We start from the raw sequence: 18,640 nt of genomic DNA, 5'->3' as shown, positions 1-18,640 counted from the left end.
TATATGTCAATCCCAATCTCCTAATTTATCCCTCCCACCCTCTTTCCCCCTGGTAACCATAAGTTTGTTTTCTACATCTGTGACTCAATTTCTGTTTTGTAAATAAGTTCATTTGTATCATATTTTTTTGATTCTGCATATAAGTGATATCATATATTTGTCTTTCTCTGACTTACTTCACTTAGTATGATAATCTCTAGGTCCATCCTCATTCAATGAACTTTTGTTGTATGCAACAACATGAATGAATCTCAAATGCCTTCAGGCAAATGGCAGAAGCCAGAATCAAAAGGCAACATTCATTTGACATTCTAGAGAAGGCAAACGTATAACAGAAAACATCATTGTTTGCTATGGGCTGGGGTAGCAGGAGGAGTTGTCTAACAAGCTGTATAGGAAATTTGGGGGGAAATTTGAACTGCAGTTGTCAAAATTCATAAAACTGTATACTAAAAAGGATGAATGTTACCATATGTAAATTACACCTCAATAAACTGGACCCTACTTCCCAAATTGGAATGCATGTGTATGAACTAGGAAGTCTTACATAAATCAGGAAGTCAGCAGATAGTTGTTCAAATTGGTTCATCAAGAACAGCACTCTATTTTTAGAGTTAATACCCTAAGACAGTATCCTAAAAACAAGAACAAAAATAGTTAAAAATGGGTGCTTCTGGGAAGTGAGACTGGACAGATCCTTTTCATTTTAATTCTTCCTATACTACTTTTTTTTTTATCACGTGCATTTATAACATTGATTAAACAAACAAAAAATTAAAAATTACAAGTAATTGATTTACTTTTGTTATATAACTTCCATGTAAGTAAGGGATGTCTGTACATATTAAAATGTTTTTTGTGTGTATCATCTTCAGTCTGTAAAATGGCATAAGGTAGACAGAAATGAAATCAAGTTAGGGTACATAAGCCTGTGTTTCATTCATTAGCAGGGAGTAGTGATTTCTTCTCTTAGCGAAGGAAATTGCAACTGAGAGATGTTATCCATATACAGATAAAGCCCGTTGTAAATGTGGCATTGCTCACCTGCTTTTTTAGGTGAAAGCATTTGATTCAACTTGAAAGGTCATTTATCACCTACAAGAGAGCACTTATGGGCTGCTTTGGCTCTTTTTGTTGGTTTACTATAGCATTAAGCTCGCTTATGGAGAATTTTGCTTACATCTGCAGTCTATACACAGACCCATTAATGCATTAACAAACCTTACTTTGCTGAGTCAGGTTAGAGGTACCCCTTGTTTACTACAGTGTCATGCACATAGTGGGCAGTCAGCATTTTCTTGATTGTCTTCTACACAGTCAGAGAAAGTCACCATGCCGGTTTTGACCCTCTTCTAAGACAAATTAAAAGATGAGAGGAAATGTTATAGAAAGATCATCAGGCTACGCTAGTCTGTTGGTTTATGTCTTCGAGATCAGGTAAGATTCCAGTGTAGAGTGGGAGTCATTATGTGATATTCATATATCTGAATTTTCAGGGATAGCCCTGCTTTCAAATATGCTAGCCTATTTTCAGAGCACAAATTACAATTTTTGGACTTGAAAATAGAGCTGCTGTAAGCAATGGGGTAACATGGCAGCACACATGTGGGTGAATACCAGACTCTGCCATCAGTGTTATTTTAAAAGCATAGGCAGAAGAGCTGACTGAAGATATCCCTATGATATCCTCAGGGACTCCCTATGAACTAAATATTTTAACAGAGCAAAAAGTGATTTTAACAAAATCTTTTTGTTAGTTTCTGATTATAGCATTAATATGTGTTCATTGTAGGAAATTAGGGAAAAGTGTTGAAAAATGTAAAAATCATCTTTAGTTTGATACCTCAGAGAGAACCACTATTAATCTTTTGTTTTATTTCCTCCTAATCTTTATTTCTATGTAAATTAAGATCATATCCTAGATGTTTTATGACTCTACTTTTCATTTAATATCTATAGTGAGCTACTCTAATTAAATATTATTAAAAACAGAGTATTATGCTGTCATATGTATTATCAAAATTTATTTAAACACTTTGATTTGGGGATATTTAGGTTATTTCCATTTTTCACTTTTGTGAATAATAATTCCACAATGGAAATTTTAAATAAAATTTTGTTTTTTTGATTATTTCGTATAGAGGAAGTGGAAATACAACCGCAAAGATCATAAACATTTTTAGGACTCTTGAGACAAATATGTCAGATTGTACTCCCAAAAGTTTGTACCAAATGATACTCCATCAACTGTGTGTAAAGGTGAAATTAATTGATCCCCTCTTGTCATTTCTGGTTGTTATAATTTACAAAATAATTTTAAATAAAAATTATGTCTTTGTATTAATTTCCTGTTTTGATTATTGAGATTAAAGCTTTTCATGTTTATTGACAGTTTTTCTTTCTCTGTTCATCTTCTTTGTTCATTTTTCTATTGACATATTTGTCTTTTTCAAATTTATTTGTCAAACTCAAGAAATCATTGATTGATATGTGGGAAAAAAATTAGTGTAGCAACCAATATGAGAGTTAACATTCTAGATACTTCTACTCTTTGATCATGCTCAGATGTCAAAGTTTTGGGGTTTTTTTAAGACAAAAAAAGTCTATTTCGAGTTACAGCTGCTGATTTTATCACCTTAGTGCTGCAGTTTCACTACCAAAGAAAAAATTAATCAAAGCCAGAAAGAGTTGTCAGAAACACTCACAGTTATATTCAAGGAGTATGGTTTGGGCTTTGAATGTTGAGCTCTGAACAGCTTATAACTTATAACAGCAGGAACTTAATTTTTAGGTTTTTTGTTTTAACATCTGTGTGTCAAATGTTTTATATAAAATATCTCTTTTAATCACAAAAACCTTGTGAGATTGGAGTTACTATCCGTGCTTCCCCAGTGCGTAGTCACATTTAGAGAGGTGAAGGAACTTCCCGGGCCATGCAGCTGGTCTAGCAGTGGCTCAGGATTTCAGCTACAGATGTGGAGCCTTCTGAAGCACAGGATGCTTTCCCTACACCTTGCTGAATTCCCACAATGTTAAACTTAAATGAACAGAGCTAGAAAGATAAGGGTTGTTTTTATTATTTTGCTATAGTTTTTTGTTTTGTATTGTTTTATACTGGCTTATCACGACAGTAGCAGCAAAACTCAGGACCACCTGCCTTAGACTTTCCTTTTCTTTTGGCTTAATATGAATTATTTGAGGCTTCTGAGGTCCTCTAATTTCTTATATTTCTTCACTTTTATGTCTTGAAATATATTTGCGTAGCTGAAAAAAGCAGTTATTTTGTTTAATAATGCTTTGATAAACAAAAGGAAAACATAATTCCAGGGAAAGCCATGTAACCCACCTTCTGTAGCAGCTATGATAATCCCTAGAGGTCTGAGAATTACATATATTTTAAAAATTATGAATTTAAAAATGTCATCTCCCACTCATCAGCTCCCACTCCTACCCATCTTCTTTGAATAGAGGAAGGTAATGCTGCCCATTTCATGCTTGTACAATATAAGTTCTTCACAGTATCCAAGCTAAACCTTTGAGTTTTGGGGTCAGTGTTGGAAAGAGGCCCAGTGGGATCAGGCTTAGAGAAAACTTTCCTTTTAAATCACTTGCCCTCCTCTTCCCCTTTCAACTCTTCACTTGCCACTCTATTTTTAGTTAGAGCAGCTTCTTACTTTGTATAGTTTCCTTTTATTTCTAGATTGAGAATTATCTATTCCTTACCATATCTGATCATAGAAATGAAGAACAGTGGATCGTGATAAAAATTTCTGACAAGTGAGCCCTTAAGAACTCTGAAGACTTTTCAATTTTATTTACCACTTTCATTCTAAACTTGAGACCGTTTTGTCTCTTTTTCTATCTGCATATTCTTTTAGTCCTGTTGTTTGACTATTAATTATTAGTTACATTTTTCTTTATTGATTATTTTAATTGCCTCCTTTAAATAAGTCAGAACTTCCTTAGCTTTAAAAAGTTTATCTTTGTATCAACTTTCTGTGTTTTTTTCCATTTTTTATAAATAGATGAAATATTTCACGTGTTCCTATTCTCCTTTCATCACCAAATTCTCTGTGATCCTCTCCCACTTGATTTCTATCTTCTCTACTTCATAGAAATTGAAAAGACAACACTAGCTTTCTATGACTCAGTGGACTTCCAAAATATGAACTCTGATTATACACTTCAGTCTTTAGCAGAACGATGCAATAGTCTCCTGAACAGGTTTCTTCGAGAACTAAGATTCTAGGACAACGACTTCTTTGTTCTCTGGGTATGCACTCGCTCACATTGCTCTGTCTCATACTGCCTGGTGGCCATCTACGCATTCACCTCTTGGAGTCATAGATCTTTAGAACTGGGAAGGACATTAGAGGTCATCTAATCGAATTCTTTCTTGGATGGATCAGTTGAGGTCGCAGAAGCCTCAAAGGCCATGTTACTAGAACTAGGATTAACACCCTGCCTCCAAAATACACTGAACTGAATCAGAACTCCTGGGCCGTTCTTTTCTTTACATAGGTTCATTTCTCCGTACAACAGAGTAGCCATCTGTGCTCATCACTACAAGATATTGCTGGAAATCATATCCTGCAGGAGGTGGTTATAATTGGTAATAATGTCTCATGGAAACAATATTAAAATTATATGGTGTGTTCCTGATTAAGAGCTCATCATCAAGTAAATCACAGATTTGAGAAGCAGTATATTGAACGCAGGTCTGTAATCATTTTAAAAATACCTTCCTCCAAGTTCAATAAAATAGACCTAAAAGTACAGGTTGATTAAATACAGTGTTAATATCTGTGCCCCAATACTGGTGGAAGCATTTACAAAGTGAATCTTTGGCAGGTGAGCATTTGCCTAGAGTGAGCTCATTGAGTTGAGCCCAGAAGGCCCAGCAGTCTGTTTTCTGAACAAAGAAGTCCCTTGTTAGTCAAACACTGTGCTGTCTCCCACTATTAGCTTTCTCTGTAGCTTGGCATGCGTGGCTTTTATTATTCAGCTTTATTCAGTTTTTTGGAACATTCCATATTGAATGAAAATAGCACTATGGATGGCTGCCTCTTGCATTTAAGAGAACATTCCTATGTGGATTGTGGCCATTGATCACAAACAAAACAAAGTACAGGAACAGGTTGAACACTCAAGTTCCACTTTCTGATGCACAGTTCACCCCCAGATGAACAATCTGTATCAGAAAAAGACAAAAGAAATGTAACATGATAAAATACAATTATGTTTTTCAACATTTGAAAATTTTAAAAGATATTCTTGATCTTATTAAGGTCTGTCCTTAAACCTGTGATTTATGTCCTTCCTTACTTCATTGGTATTATAATTCCCTTTCTTTTTGGAAATGACGGTAATAGTGTTTTTTTTTTTTTTTTAATGTTCTTCCTTGGGACAGCAAAAATTTAGTTCAACCCTTGATTATTTAGTTCAACCCTTGATTGAGTCCCAAAATTATTTTCGAAATTTTACGGGTGGGTGATATCCCCAAATCTGGTAACCACTACTATCAAGTGTGGTTTTATGTGAACATCAACATAACAGCTCTATGGGCAATGGGATCTAAATGAATACGCAAATAACAATAAGTATTAAAGACTTAATTATCTATTTTTCTTTTGTTCATTTTATTTCCAATGTCAAATAATAGAAAACTAAGGGTGTCAGATTTTTATGTTTAGTTAAAAGAAATACGGGTTTTAAAAATGCTTGAGAGGGACTTCCCTGGTGGCACAGTGGTTGAGAATCCGCCTGCCAGTGCAGGGGACACGAGTTCAAGCCCTGGTCCAGGAAGATCCCACATGCCGTGGAGCAACTAAGCCCATGCGCCACAACTACTGAGCCTGCACTCTAGAGACCGTGTGCCACAACTACTGAAGCCCGCACACCTAGAGCCTGTGCTCTGTAGCAAGAGAAGCCACCACAATGAGAAGCCTGCATACCGCAACGAAGAGTAGCCCCCGCTCGCCACAACTAGAGAAAGCCCGTGCGCAGCAACAAAGACCCAATGCAGCCAAAAATAAATAAATAAATTTATTTTTTTAAAAAATGCTTGAGAAACGCTACTCAGGAGTGGAGGTTATTCTGTAAAAAGTAGCCCGCGTCCTCTCTATGCTGCCACTAGATGGTACCCGGGATCACTGGGAAGGCATCTCCGGAGTGAGACTCTCTCTGGGCAGGCAGAGGGTGAAGCCAGCCGGAGCTGACTGGGTCCGGAATTCACTCATGCCAAAGCCCGGCTGACATCCTGGGGATCCGGGCAACCTGAGGGAGGACCTGCAAACCGTTCAGGCGAAGAGGAGGTGGAAGTCCCCAGGCCCGGTACTGGGGGAGGGCTCTGAGCCCCAAACTGCAACTCCAGGGACGGTGACTGATCCTTCCCTGTCAGTGCCAGAAGAGTCAAGGGGCCCTTGGGAGGGTGGTGCCCGGGACACTGAGATGCTTGGACTGGGAATGTAGTTCCATCTGGGGAATGGGTGTGACAAGAATATATTGGCAAAGTGGGGACAAGTTAGTGCCCATATATTTCAGCCCCATAACAGGAGCTATTTCCCCACTGTCCAGTGGGTGAGGACTGCCATGCTTTCCCCAGGCTGGTGGGGCTGGCTGGAGGGTCTTTGAGGACTGCTGAGAGTGTGGGGGTGGGACTGGTACTCTGAATGGGGGAGGGGAGGAGACTGGGGATGGTGAAGAACAATTGTGCTTCTCAAGACTCACCTAAAAGGAGCCTTCCCTATCCACCCCTGCCCCCTCCCCAGCTGAATTAAGCAACGCTCAGCCTCTGTGTCCTAATACACTGTGTACACATCTCTGGCTCCATTTTCCACATTATAGTACTGTCCTTTAACCCTGCAATTTCTTTAGGGAATGACCTTTTTGCTTTCCTCCATACCTCCTTTACTAAGCTCTTACCATGGTGTTTGACACGTAATAAATACTTGTGATGGTTAATTTTACGAGTCAACTAGACAAGACCATGGTACCCAGTTTTTGATCACCAGTGTGGATTTTGTTGTGAAGTTATTTTTAAGATGAGATTAACATTTAAATCAGTAGTCTTAGAGTAAAGCAGATTACCCTCCATAATTGGGTGGGCCTCATCATATCAGTTAAAGACCTTTTGAGGAAAACTAAGGTCCCAGAAGAAGGAATTCTGCCTCCAAACCATTTTTAGACTTGAGTTGCAACATCAACTCTTCCCTAGGTCTCCATTCTCCTGGCCTATCCTGCAGATTTGGAATTGTTAACCTCTACAATCCAGTGACCAATTCCTTAGAATAAATTTCTCTTTCTCTCTGTAGATATAGGTACAGATGTACAGATATACATATACACATACGTGTGTGTGTGTGTACACATCCTACTGGTTCTGTATCTCTGGAAAACCCTAACTCATACAATATCCTTTTTGTTAAAGTCTAGTTTACATTTATCACCATATACTATCACAAAATTTTAATTTTCAGATTCTACATATAAGTGAAATCTTATGATGTTTGTCTTTCTCTGTCTGACTTATTTCACTTGGCATAATGCCCTCAAGGTCCAGACATGCTGTCACAAATGGCAAGACTTCATCCCTTTTCATGCCTGAATAATATTCCAGTGTGTGTGTGTGTGTGTGTGTGTGTGTGTGTGTGTGTGTATACCATATTTTCTTTATCCATTCATCTGTTGATGGACACTTAGGTTCCATATCTTGGCAATTGTAAATAATGTTGCAGTGAACATTATTTACATATATAATGTTCATATACCTTTTCAAGTTTGTGTTTTTGTTTTCTGTGAATAAATATCCAGAAGTGGAATTGCTGATTATATGATAGTTCTATTTTAAATTTTATTAGGGACCTCCATACTGTTTTCCAGAGTGGCTGCACCAATTTATATCCCCATTAACAGTGTACAAGGTTTCCCTTTTCTGCACATCCTCACCACCTCACTTGTTTGTTCTTTCCTTCTTTCTTTTTCTTTTTTTTTTTTTTATAATAGCCATTCTAACAGGTATAATATGATATCTTCTTGTGGTTTTGATTGCACTTCCCTGATACAAATTCTTTAAATTCTTTAAAGTTGCAACATTCTTTTAATAATGATTTAAAAAACATTTTTAACATCTGGGAACTTGCCATAAAATAATTCACTTATCACCTTCCCTGGTGGCGCAGTGGTTAAGAATCTGCCTGCCAATGCAGGGGACATGGGTTCGAGCCCTGGTCCAGGAAGATCCCACATGCCGCGCTGCAACTAAGCCCATGCGTCACAACTACCAAGCCTGCGCTCTAGAGCCCACGAGCCACAACTACTGAGCCCATATGCCACAACTACTGAAGCCCGCATGCCTAGAGCCCATGCTCCACAACAAGAGAAGCCACTGCAATGAGAAGCCTGTGCACTGCAACGAAGAGTAGCTCCTGCTCGCCACAACTAGAGAAAGCCTGCATGCAGCAATGAAGACCCAACGCAGCCAAAAATAAATAAATAAAAAATTTTAAAAATAAAAGATTTATGTATTTTTTCATACCACAATCAAATTCCACATGAATTTAATGGTTAAGTGTATAAAAAATCATTAGGTGGAATAAAATATTGAACATTTAGAAAACATCTGGATGGGAGATTTTTCAAGCTTGAAGGCAAAGGAGGAAAGTGCCAAGTAAAAGACTGGTAATCCAGAGGAAATTTTTTTTTTTTTCAAAACAGTGAAGATGGTACATTAGGAAAAAAGCAAATAAAATGAAAGTGGGAAATGTTATATGTGACACATATGACAAAGGATTTCTATCTTTATAGACAGCTGTTTCAAACTGAGAAGTTTTAAGATTTATCCAAGAGATAAGTGGTATGGACAAAAAATTCACCTAAGAGAAAATCCAGAGGAAATATTAAAAAAAATTTCAACCCCATTAGAAGGAAAAAGCAGATTAAAATGAGATGCAACTTCCATCTGTCATATTATTAAGTTTTTAGTGAGAATATCTAATGCTGAAAAATGTATTGTGAAATAGGTACTTTCATAAGGGCCAATGGAAATCTTAATTAGTAAAACTTTTCTGGAAGGCTGTTTGACAATTCTATCAAGAATGTCAGATGTTGTAATTTTTGGGGCTCTAGATTAGGAAATTAAATTTGGTTAAAAATTAATCCACAAAGATGTTCAACAGTGTTATTTAATTGCAAAAATTAGAAACAACTGACACCTAAAAGTAAGGAGATGCTATATGCCATCCATTTACATTAATAATAGATCTATCAATACCATCGAATGACCATAAAGGAGATATTATAAAGCTCATGATATAATGCTGACAGACTTAAAAAGCAGCACTTAAAATTGTGTTTATAGGTAGAATTCAACTGTGAAAAACTCTTACAGAAAAAACTAGAAGAAAATACACCACAATGAGAATATTATAGGGTTTTGAGTTGTGTTATGAATTTAGCTATCTTATATTCTTCTGTACTTTGCAGTTTTCTACAATTTTTAATTTAATACTTGTTAATTGGGTTTTTATCATATGCCATACCCTCTTCTAGTTGTTGGGGAATATGATGGTAGATAAGGCAGGAAAAGATCCCTGTCTTCATGAAGTTTTCATTCTAGTGAGGCTGATATAATATATAAGCTAATTACAGATTGCAGTTAAGTACCAGAAAGGATGGAGAGCAGATGGTCTGGCAAGAGGAGTCTGTGAAGATTTCTCTGAGGTGGTGATGTTCGAGCTGAGATCTGAAGAATTAGAAGGAAAGGAAGAGCATGACAGGCAAAGGGACCAGTCTGAGCAAAGGCAATGATGTGGGAAAGAACTTGTTATTTAGAGCTATAACGAGGAGACCAGTGTGTCCAGGAGGCTTAGTTAGAAATGAGGTTCAAGGATTGAGAAGAATCCAGACTTACTAGGCTCTTAGGTCATAATAATGATTGTGGATTTTGTTTTATACTAAATGTAATTGGAATCCATTGAGAGTCACTCTTCTCCTAGGCAGAAGACAATACAAAATCTCAGGACTTGAAGGAACAGTTTGATAAGGAACCACTTAGGCTGCCAATGTAAGAAAACTTCTCAAATTCAATAAGAAGTATATGGGAGGGTAGCAGAAGACATGTGTCCTGTGATTAGGAACAGCCTTTTCTTTGACATGGTGCTTTGAGATGGGAGACCCCAAACAGAGTCAGTCCTTTTCTTCCTTACATGACTACAGTCAAGGTCTAAAGTTGTAATCGTGTATATACTGTGATTTAGGGGTTAGTCAAGAGTCTGGATGTCAAGATCAATTCAGAGAGGCTTTGAACTTTCCTCTACTTCCCCAAAATATCATGCTGACATCGAAAAGAACATTAGATTCTCATATGATAAATATAGAGCAAGATAAATCATCTTTAATATTGACTGGAGAAGTTTTGTTGGATTACAAACCAGTAGGATCCACTCGCCCACTGAAATATGTGTGTGGATTTGGAGGTACAAACCTGTCCTTCACTGGGTGCTCAAATTTCTAACCCCAGCTCTCTATCTATGATAGATAGGGTAACCCAAAAATTACTTATATTGAGAATTGTGACCTGAGCTCAGAGCAGAAGAGGGCTATAAAATTGGAGGGGTCTTTAGAAATCTAATCTACTTCCTGACCTTATGATATATTGGATGAGGAGTCTAAGATGCGGAGAGGTTGAGAAATTTGTCTGAAGTCTTAGGTGGTTTATGGTAAAGGTGGGCTGAAACCTCAGGTTTCATTTAGTGTTGCTTTATTTTTTAATATTTATTTATTTTATTCTATTTATTTTATTTATTTATTTTTTTTGGCTGCGTCGGGTCTTACTTGCAGCATGCAGGGTCTTCGTTGAAGCGTGCAGGATCTTTCACTGTGGCGTGGGCTCTTCGTTGTGGCACGCGGGCTTCTCTCTAGTTGTGGCACAGGCTCCAGGGCGCATGGTCTCTGTAGTTTGCGGCATGCGGCTCTCTCATTGAGGCGCGTGAGCTCAGTAGTTGTGGCACGTGGGCTTAGTTGCCCCTCAACATGTGGGATCTTAGTTCCCCGACCAGGGATTGAACCCGTGTCCCTTGCATTGGAAGGCGGATTCTTTACCACTGGACCACCAGGGAAGTCCCTTTAGTGCTGCTTTTGGATTGAGGACATTCAGAATGGCTAATATTAGAATTCAAGATGTGCTGGACTTTTCCTAAATTGAGCTCTACAACTGGAGGTGAAAGCGGTTCACCTAGATAGCATCCCTCCTGTTAGGGTGGTTCTGTTCCTTCTCAGCCATGAGGATGAGGCCTTCTGGAACAGGGAACATAATTGCCACTTGCACAAAGGAACGGTTTTCCGTTGTGCTGGGTATACATTCCTATATTTTAGGAGTTATGAATATCTTTGGATATGGCTGGGCAAATAGAATTTCTAGAAGTTGAATTTCTGCTTAAGGCTCATTTAGCCAAAAAGTTTGCTTTTATATTGCCCATATTTTATTTATTTATTTAACATCTTTATTGTAGTATAATTGCTTTACAAGGTTGTTGTTAGTTTCTGCTGTATAACAAAGTGAATCAGCTATATGTATTCATATATCCCCATAACCCCTCCCTCTTGCATCTCCCTCCCACCCTCCATATCCCACCCCGCTAGGTGGTCACAAAGCAGTGAGCTGATCTCCCTTTGCTATGCAGCTGCTTCCCACTAGCTATCTATTTTACATTTGGTAGTGTATATATGTCAATGCCACTCTCTCACTTCATCCCAGCTTACCCTTCCCCCTCCCCGTGTCCTCAAGTCCATTCTCTACGTCTGCATCTTTATTCCTGTCCTGCCCCTAGGTTCATCAGAACCATTTTTTTTTTTAGATTCCATATATATGTGTTAGCATACGGTATTTGTTTTTATCTTTCTGACTTACCTCACTCTGTATGACAGACTCTAGGTCCATCCACCTCAATACGAATAACTTAGTTTCGTTTCTTTTTGTGGCTGAGTAATATTCCTTTGTATATATGTGCCATATCTTCTTTATCCATTCATCTGTCGATGGACACTTAAGTTGCTTCCATGGCCTGGCTATTGTAAATAGTGCTGCAATGAACATTGTGGTACATGATTCTTTGAATTATGGTTTTCTCAGGGTATATGCCCAGTAGTGGGATTGCTGGGTCATATGGTAGTTCTATTTTTAGTTTTTTAAGGAACCTCCATACTGTTCTCCATAGTGGCTGTATCAACTTACATTCCTACCAACAGTGCAATAGGGTGCCCTTTTCTCCACACCCTCTCCAGCATTTATTGTTTGTAGATTTTTTGATCATGACCATTCTGACCGGTGTGAGGTGGTACCTAATTGTAGTTTTGATTTGCATTTTTCTAATGATTAGTGATGTTGAGCATTCTTTCATGTGTTTGCTGGCAATCGGTATATCTTCTTTGGAGAAATGTCTATTTAGGTCCTCTGACCATTTTTGGATTGGGTTGTTTGTTTTTTTGATATTGAGCTGCATGAGCTGCTTGTATATTTTGGAGATTAATTCTTTGTCAGTTGCTTCGTTAGCAAATATTTTCTCCCATTCTGAGGGTTGTCTTTTCATCTTGTTTATGGTTTCCTTTGCTGTGCAAAAGCTTTTAAGTTTCATTAGGTCCCATTTGTTTCTTTTTGTTTTTATTTCCATTCCTCTAGGAGGTGGGTCTAAAAGGATCTTGCTGTGGTTTATGTCATAGAGTGTTCTGCCTATGTTTTCCTCTAAGAGTTTTTATAGTGTCTGGCCTAACATTTAGGTCTTTAATCCATTTTGAGTTTATTTTTATATAAGGTGTTAGGGAGTGTTCTAGTTTCACTCTCTTACATGTGGCTGTCCAGTTTTCCCAGCACCACTTATTGAAGAGACTGTCTTTTCTCCACTGTATATTCCTGCCTCCTTTATCAAAGATAAGGTGAACATATGTGTGTGGGTTTATGTCTGAGCTTTCTACCCTGTTCCACTGATCTATATTTCTGCTTTTGTGCCAATACCATACTGTCTTGATTACTGTAGCTTTGTAGTATAGTCTGAAGTCCAGGAGTCTGATTCCTCCAGCTCCGTTTTTCTTTCTCAAGATTGCTTTGGCTATTCGGGGTCTTCCGTGTTTCCATACAAATTGTGAATTTTTTTGTTCTAGTTCTGTGAAAAATGCCATTGGTAGTTTGATAGGGATTGCATTGAATCTGTAGATTGCTTTGGGTAGTAAAGTCATTTTCACAATGTTGAATCCTCCAATCCAAGAACATGGTATATCTCTCCATCTGTTTGTATCATCTTTAATTTCTTTCATCAGTGTCTTATAGTTTTCTGCATACAGGTCTTTTGTCTCCTTAGGTAGGTTTATTCCTAGGTATTATATTCTTTTTGTTGCAATGGTAAATGGGAGTGTTTCCTTAATTTCTCTTTCAGATTTTTCATCATTAGTGTATAGGAATGCAAGAGATTTCTGTGCATTAATTTTGTATCCTGCTACTTTACCAAATCCATTGTTTAGCTCTAATGGTATTCTGGTAGCATCTTTAGGATTCTTTTTGTATAATATCATGTCATCTGCAAACAGTGACAGTTTTACTTCTTCATTTCCAATTTGGATTCCTTTTATTTCTTTTTCTTCTCTGTTTACTGTGACTAAAACTTCCAAAACTATGTTGAATAATAGTGGTGAGAGTGGGCAACCTTGTCTTGTTCCTGATCATAGTGGAAATGGTTTCAGTTTTTCACCATTGAGAATGATGTTGGCTGTGGGTTTGTCAACATGGTCTTTATTATGTTGAGGTAAACCCCCTTTCCAGAGGGTTTTTATCATAAATTGGTGTTGAATTTTGTCAAAATCTTTTTCTGCATCTATTGAGATGATCATGTGGTTTTTCTCCTTCAATTTGTTAATATGGTGTATCACATTGACTGATTTGCATATATTGAAAAATCCGTGCATTCCTGGGATAAACCCCACTTGATCATGGTGTATGATCCTTTTAATGTGCTGTTGGATTCTGTTTGCTAGCATTTTGTTGAGGATTTTTGCATCTACGTTCATCAGTGATATTGGCCTGTAGTTTTCTTTTTTTGTGACATCTTTGTCTGGTTTTGGTATCAGGGTGATGGTGGCCTCATAGAATGAGTTTGGGAGTGTTACTTCCCCTGCTATATTTTAGAAGAGTTTGAGAAGGATAGGTGTTAGCTCTTCTCTAACCGTTTGATAGAATTTGCCTGTGAAGCCATCTGGTCCTGGGCTTTTGTTTGTTGGAAGATTTTTAATCACAGTTTCAATTTCAGTGCTTGTGATTGGTCTGTTTATAATTTCCATTTCTTCCTGGTTCAGCCTCGGAAGGTTGTGCTTTCTAAGAATTTGTCCATTTTTTCCAGGTTGTCCATTTTATTGGCATAGAGTTGCTGGTAGTAATCTCTCATTATCCTTTGTATTTCTGCAGTGTCAGTTGTTACTTCTCCTTTTTCATTTCTAGTTCTATTGATTTGAGTCTTCTCCCTTTTCTTCTTGATGAGTCTGGCTAATGGTTTATCAATTTTGTTTATCTTCTCAGAGAACCAGCTTTTAGTTTTATTGATCTTTGCTATTGTTTCCTTCATTTCTTTTTCGTTTATTTCTGATCTGATCTTTATGATTTCTTTCCTTCTGCTAACTTTGGTGTTTTTATGTTCTTCTTTCTCTAATTGCTTTAGGTGTAAGGTTAGGTTGTTTATTTGAGATGTTTCTTGTTTCTTGAGGTAAGATTGTATTGCTATAAACTTCCCTCTTAGAACTGTTTTTGCTTCATCCCATAGGTTTTGGGTTGTCGTGTTTTCATTGTCATTTGTTTCCAGGTATTTTTTGATTTCCTCTTCTATTTCTTCAGTGATCTCTTGGTTATTAAGTAGTGTATTGTTTAGCTTCCATGTGTTTGTATTTTTTGCAGATTTTTTTCCTGTAATTGATATCTAGTCTCATAGCGTGTGGTCGGAAAAGATACTTGATACGATTTCAATTTTCTTAAATTAACCAAGGCTTGATTTGTGACCCAAGATATGGTCTCTCCTGGAGAATGTTCCATGAGCACTTGAGAAGAAAGTGTATTCTGTTATTTTTGGATGGACTGTCCTATAAATATGAAGTAAGTCCATCTTGTTTAATGTGTCATTTAAAGCTTGTGTTTCCTTATTTATTTTCAATTTGGACAATCTGTCCATTGGTGAAAGTGGGGTGTTAAAGTCCCCTACTATGATTGTGTTACTGTCAATTTCCCCTTTTATGGCTGTTAGCGTTTGCCTTATGTATTGAGGTGCTCCTATGTTAGGTGCATAAATATTTACAATTGTTATATCTTCTTCTTGGATTGATCCCTTGATCATTATGTAATGTCCTTCTTTGTCTCTTGTAATAGTCTTTATTTTAAAGACTATTTTGTCTGATATGTGAATTGCTACTCCAGTTTTCTTTTGATTTCCAATTGCATGGAACACCTTTTTCCATCTCCTCACTTTCAGTCTGTATGTGTCCCTAGGTCTGAAGTGGGTCTCTTGTAGACAGCATATATATGGGTCTTGTTTTTGTATCTATTCAGCCAGTCTATGTCTTTTGGTTGGAGCATTTAATCCATTTACATTTAAGGTAATTATCAATATGTATGTTCCTATTACCATATTCTTCATTGTTTTGGGTTTGTTTTTGTAAGTCTCTTGTGTTCCTGCCTAGAGAAGTTCCTTTAGCATTTGTTGCAAAGCTAGTTTGGTGGTGCTGAATTCTCTTAGCTTTTGCTTGTCTGTAAAGGTTTTAATTTCTCTGTCATATCTGAATGAGATCCTTGCTGGGTAGAGTAATCTTGGTTGTAGGTTTTTCCCCTTCATCACTTTAAATATGTCCTGCCAGTCTTTTCTGGCTTGCAGAGTTTCTGCTGAAAGATCAGCTGTTAACCTTATGGAGACTCCCTTGTGTGTTATTTGTTGTTTTTCACTTGCTGCTTTTAATATTTTTTCTTTGTATCTAATTTTTGACAGTTTGATTAATATGTGTCTTGGCATGTTTCTCCTTGTATTTATCCTCTATGGGACTCTCTGTGCTTCCTGGATTTGATTGACCATTTCCTTTCCCATATTAGGGAAGCTTTCAAGTATAATCTCCTCACATATTTTCTCAGACTCTTTCTTTTTCTCTTCCTCTTCTGGGACCCCTATAATTCGAATATTGGTGAGTTTAATGTTGTCCCAGAGGTCTCTGAGACTGTCCTCAATTCTTTTCTTTCTTTTTTCTTTATTCTTCTCTTTGGTAGTTATTTCTACTATTTTATCTTCTAGGTCACTTATCCATTCTTCTGCCTCAGTTATTCTGCTATTGATTTCTTATAGAGAATTTTTAATTTTATTTGTTGTGTTGTTCATAATTGTTTGTTTGCTCTTTCGTTCTTCTCAGTCCTTGTTAAACGTTTCTTGTATTTTCTCCATTCTATTTCCAAGATTTTGGATCATCTTTACTATCAGTACTCTGAATTCTTTTTCAGGTAGACAGCCTATTTCCTCTTCATTTTTTTGGTCTGGTGAGTTTACCCCTTGCTCCTTCATGTACTGTGTATTTCTCTGTCTTCTCATTTTGCTTAACTTACTGTGTTTGGAGTCTCCTTTTTGCGGGCTGCAGGTTCACAGTTCCCATTGTTTTTGGTGTCTGCCCCCAGTGGCTAAGTTTGGTTCAGTGGTTTGTGTTGGCTTCCTGGTGGAGGGTACTGGTGCCTGTGTTCTGGTGGATGAGGCCAGATCTTGTCTTTCTGGTGGGCAGGACTGCACCTGGTGGTGTGTTTTGGGATGTCTGTGAACTTACTATGATTTTAGGCAGCCTCTCTGCTAATGGGTGGGGTTGTGTTCCTGTCTTGCTAGTTGTTTGTCATGGGGTGTCCAGCACTGTAGCTTGCTGGTCATTGAGTGGAGCTGGATCTTAGTGTTGAGACAGGGATCTCTGGGAGAGCTCTTGCCAATTGATATAACATGGGGTCCAGAGGTCTCTGGTGGACCAATGTCCTGGACTCGGCTCTCTCACCTCAGGGGCTCAGGCCTGACACCCGGCCGGAGCATGAAGACCCTGTCAGCCACACGGCTCAGAATAAAAGGTAGAAAAGAAAGAAAGAAAGAAAAATAAATAAATAAAGTTATTAAAATTAAAAAACTATTAAAATAAAAAATAAAAACTTAAAAAAAAAATGAAGACAGCAACCAAACCAATAAACAAATCCACCAATGATAACAAGCGCTAAAAACTATACTAAAAAGAAAAACAGACCAACAGAACCCTAGGACAAATGGTAAAAGCAACCCTATACAGACAAAATCACACAAAGAAGCATACACATACACAGTCACAGAAAGAGAAAAAGGAAAAGAAAAAATATATATATATAAAAAAAGAAAGGAAGAGAGCAACCAAATCAATAAACAAATCTATCAATGATAATAAGCTCTAAATACTTAACTAAGATAAACATAAAACCAGAAACAAATTAGATGCAGAAAGCAAACCCCAAGTCTACAGTTGATCCCAAAGTCCACCACCTCAATTTTGGGATGATTCATTGTCTATTCAGATATTCCACAGATGCAGGGTACAACAAGTCGATTGTGGAGATTTAATCCACTGCTCCTGAGGCTGCTGGGAGAAATTTCCCTTTCTCTTCTTTGTTTGCACAACTCCCGGGGTTCAGCTTTGTATTTGGCCCCGCCTCTGCATGTAGGTCACCTGATGGCATCTGTTCTTCGCGCAGGCAGGAGGGGGTTAAAGGAGTGTCTGATTCGGGGACTCTGGCTCACTCAGGCCGGGGGGAGGGAGAGGTACGGAATGTGGGGTGAGCCTGCAGTGGCAGAGGCCAGTGTGACCTTGCAACAGCCTGAGGCGTGCTGTGTGTTCTCCCGGGGAAGTTCTCCCTGGATCATGAGACCCTGGCAGTGGCGGGCTGCACAGGCTCCTGGGAGGGGAGGTGTGCATAGTGACCTGTGCTTGCACACAGGATTCTTGGTGGCTGCAGCAGCAGCCTTAGCGTTTTATGCCCATCTCTGGTGTCCGCACTGATAGCTGCGGCTCGTGCCCATCTCTGGAGCTCTTTTAGGTGGTGCTCTGAATCCGCTCTCCTCACGCACTCCAAAACAATGGTCTCTTGACTCTTAGGCAGTTTCAGACTTTTTCCCTGACTCCCTCCCAGCTAGCTGTGGCGCACTAGCCCCCTTCAGGTTGTGTTCACGCAGCCGACCCCAGAGATCCCAAACTCTCCCTGGGATCTGACCTCCAAAGCCCGAACCTCAGCTCCCAGCCCCCACCCTCCCCGGTGGGTGAGCAGACAAGCGTCTCAGGCTGATGAGTGCTGGTCGGCGCCGATCCTCTGTGAGGGAATCTGTCTGCTTTGCCCTCTGCACCCCTGTTGCTGCACTCTCCTCCATGGCTCTGAAGGTTCCTCCCGCCCCACCCCAGCCCATCTCCACCAGTGAAGGGGCTTCCTAGTGTGTGGAAGCTTTTCCTCCTTCACAGCTCCCTCCCAGAGGTGCAGATTCCATCCCTATTCTTTTGTCTGTGTTTTTCCTTTTTTTCTTTTGCCCTACCCAGGTACATGGGGAGTTTCTTGCCTTTGGGGAGGTCTGAGGTCTTCTGCCAG

This window comes from Eubalaena glacialis, chromosome 1, assembly GCF_028564815.1.
Source record: "Eubalaena glacialis isolate mEubGla1 chromosome 1, mEubGla1.1.hap2.+ XY, whole genome shotgun sequence".
Lineage (NCBI taxonomy): Eukaryota > Metazoa > Chordata > Mammalia > Artiodactyla > Balaenidae > Eubalaena > Eubalaena glacialis.
This window is presented reverse-complemented; position numbering follows the sequence as displayed.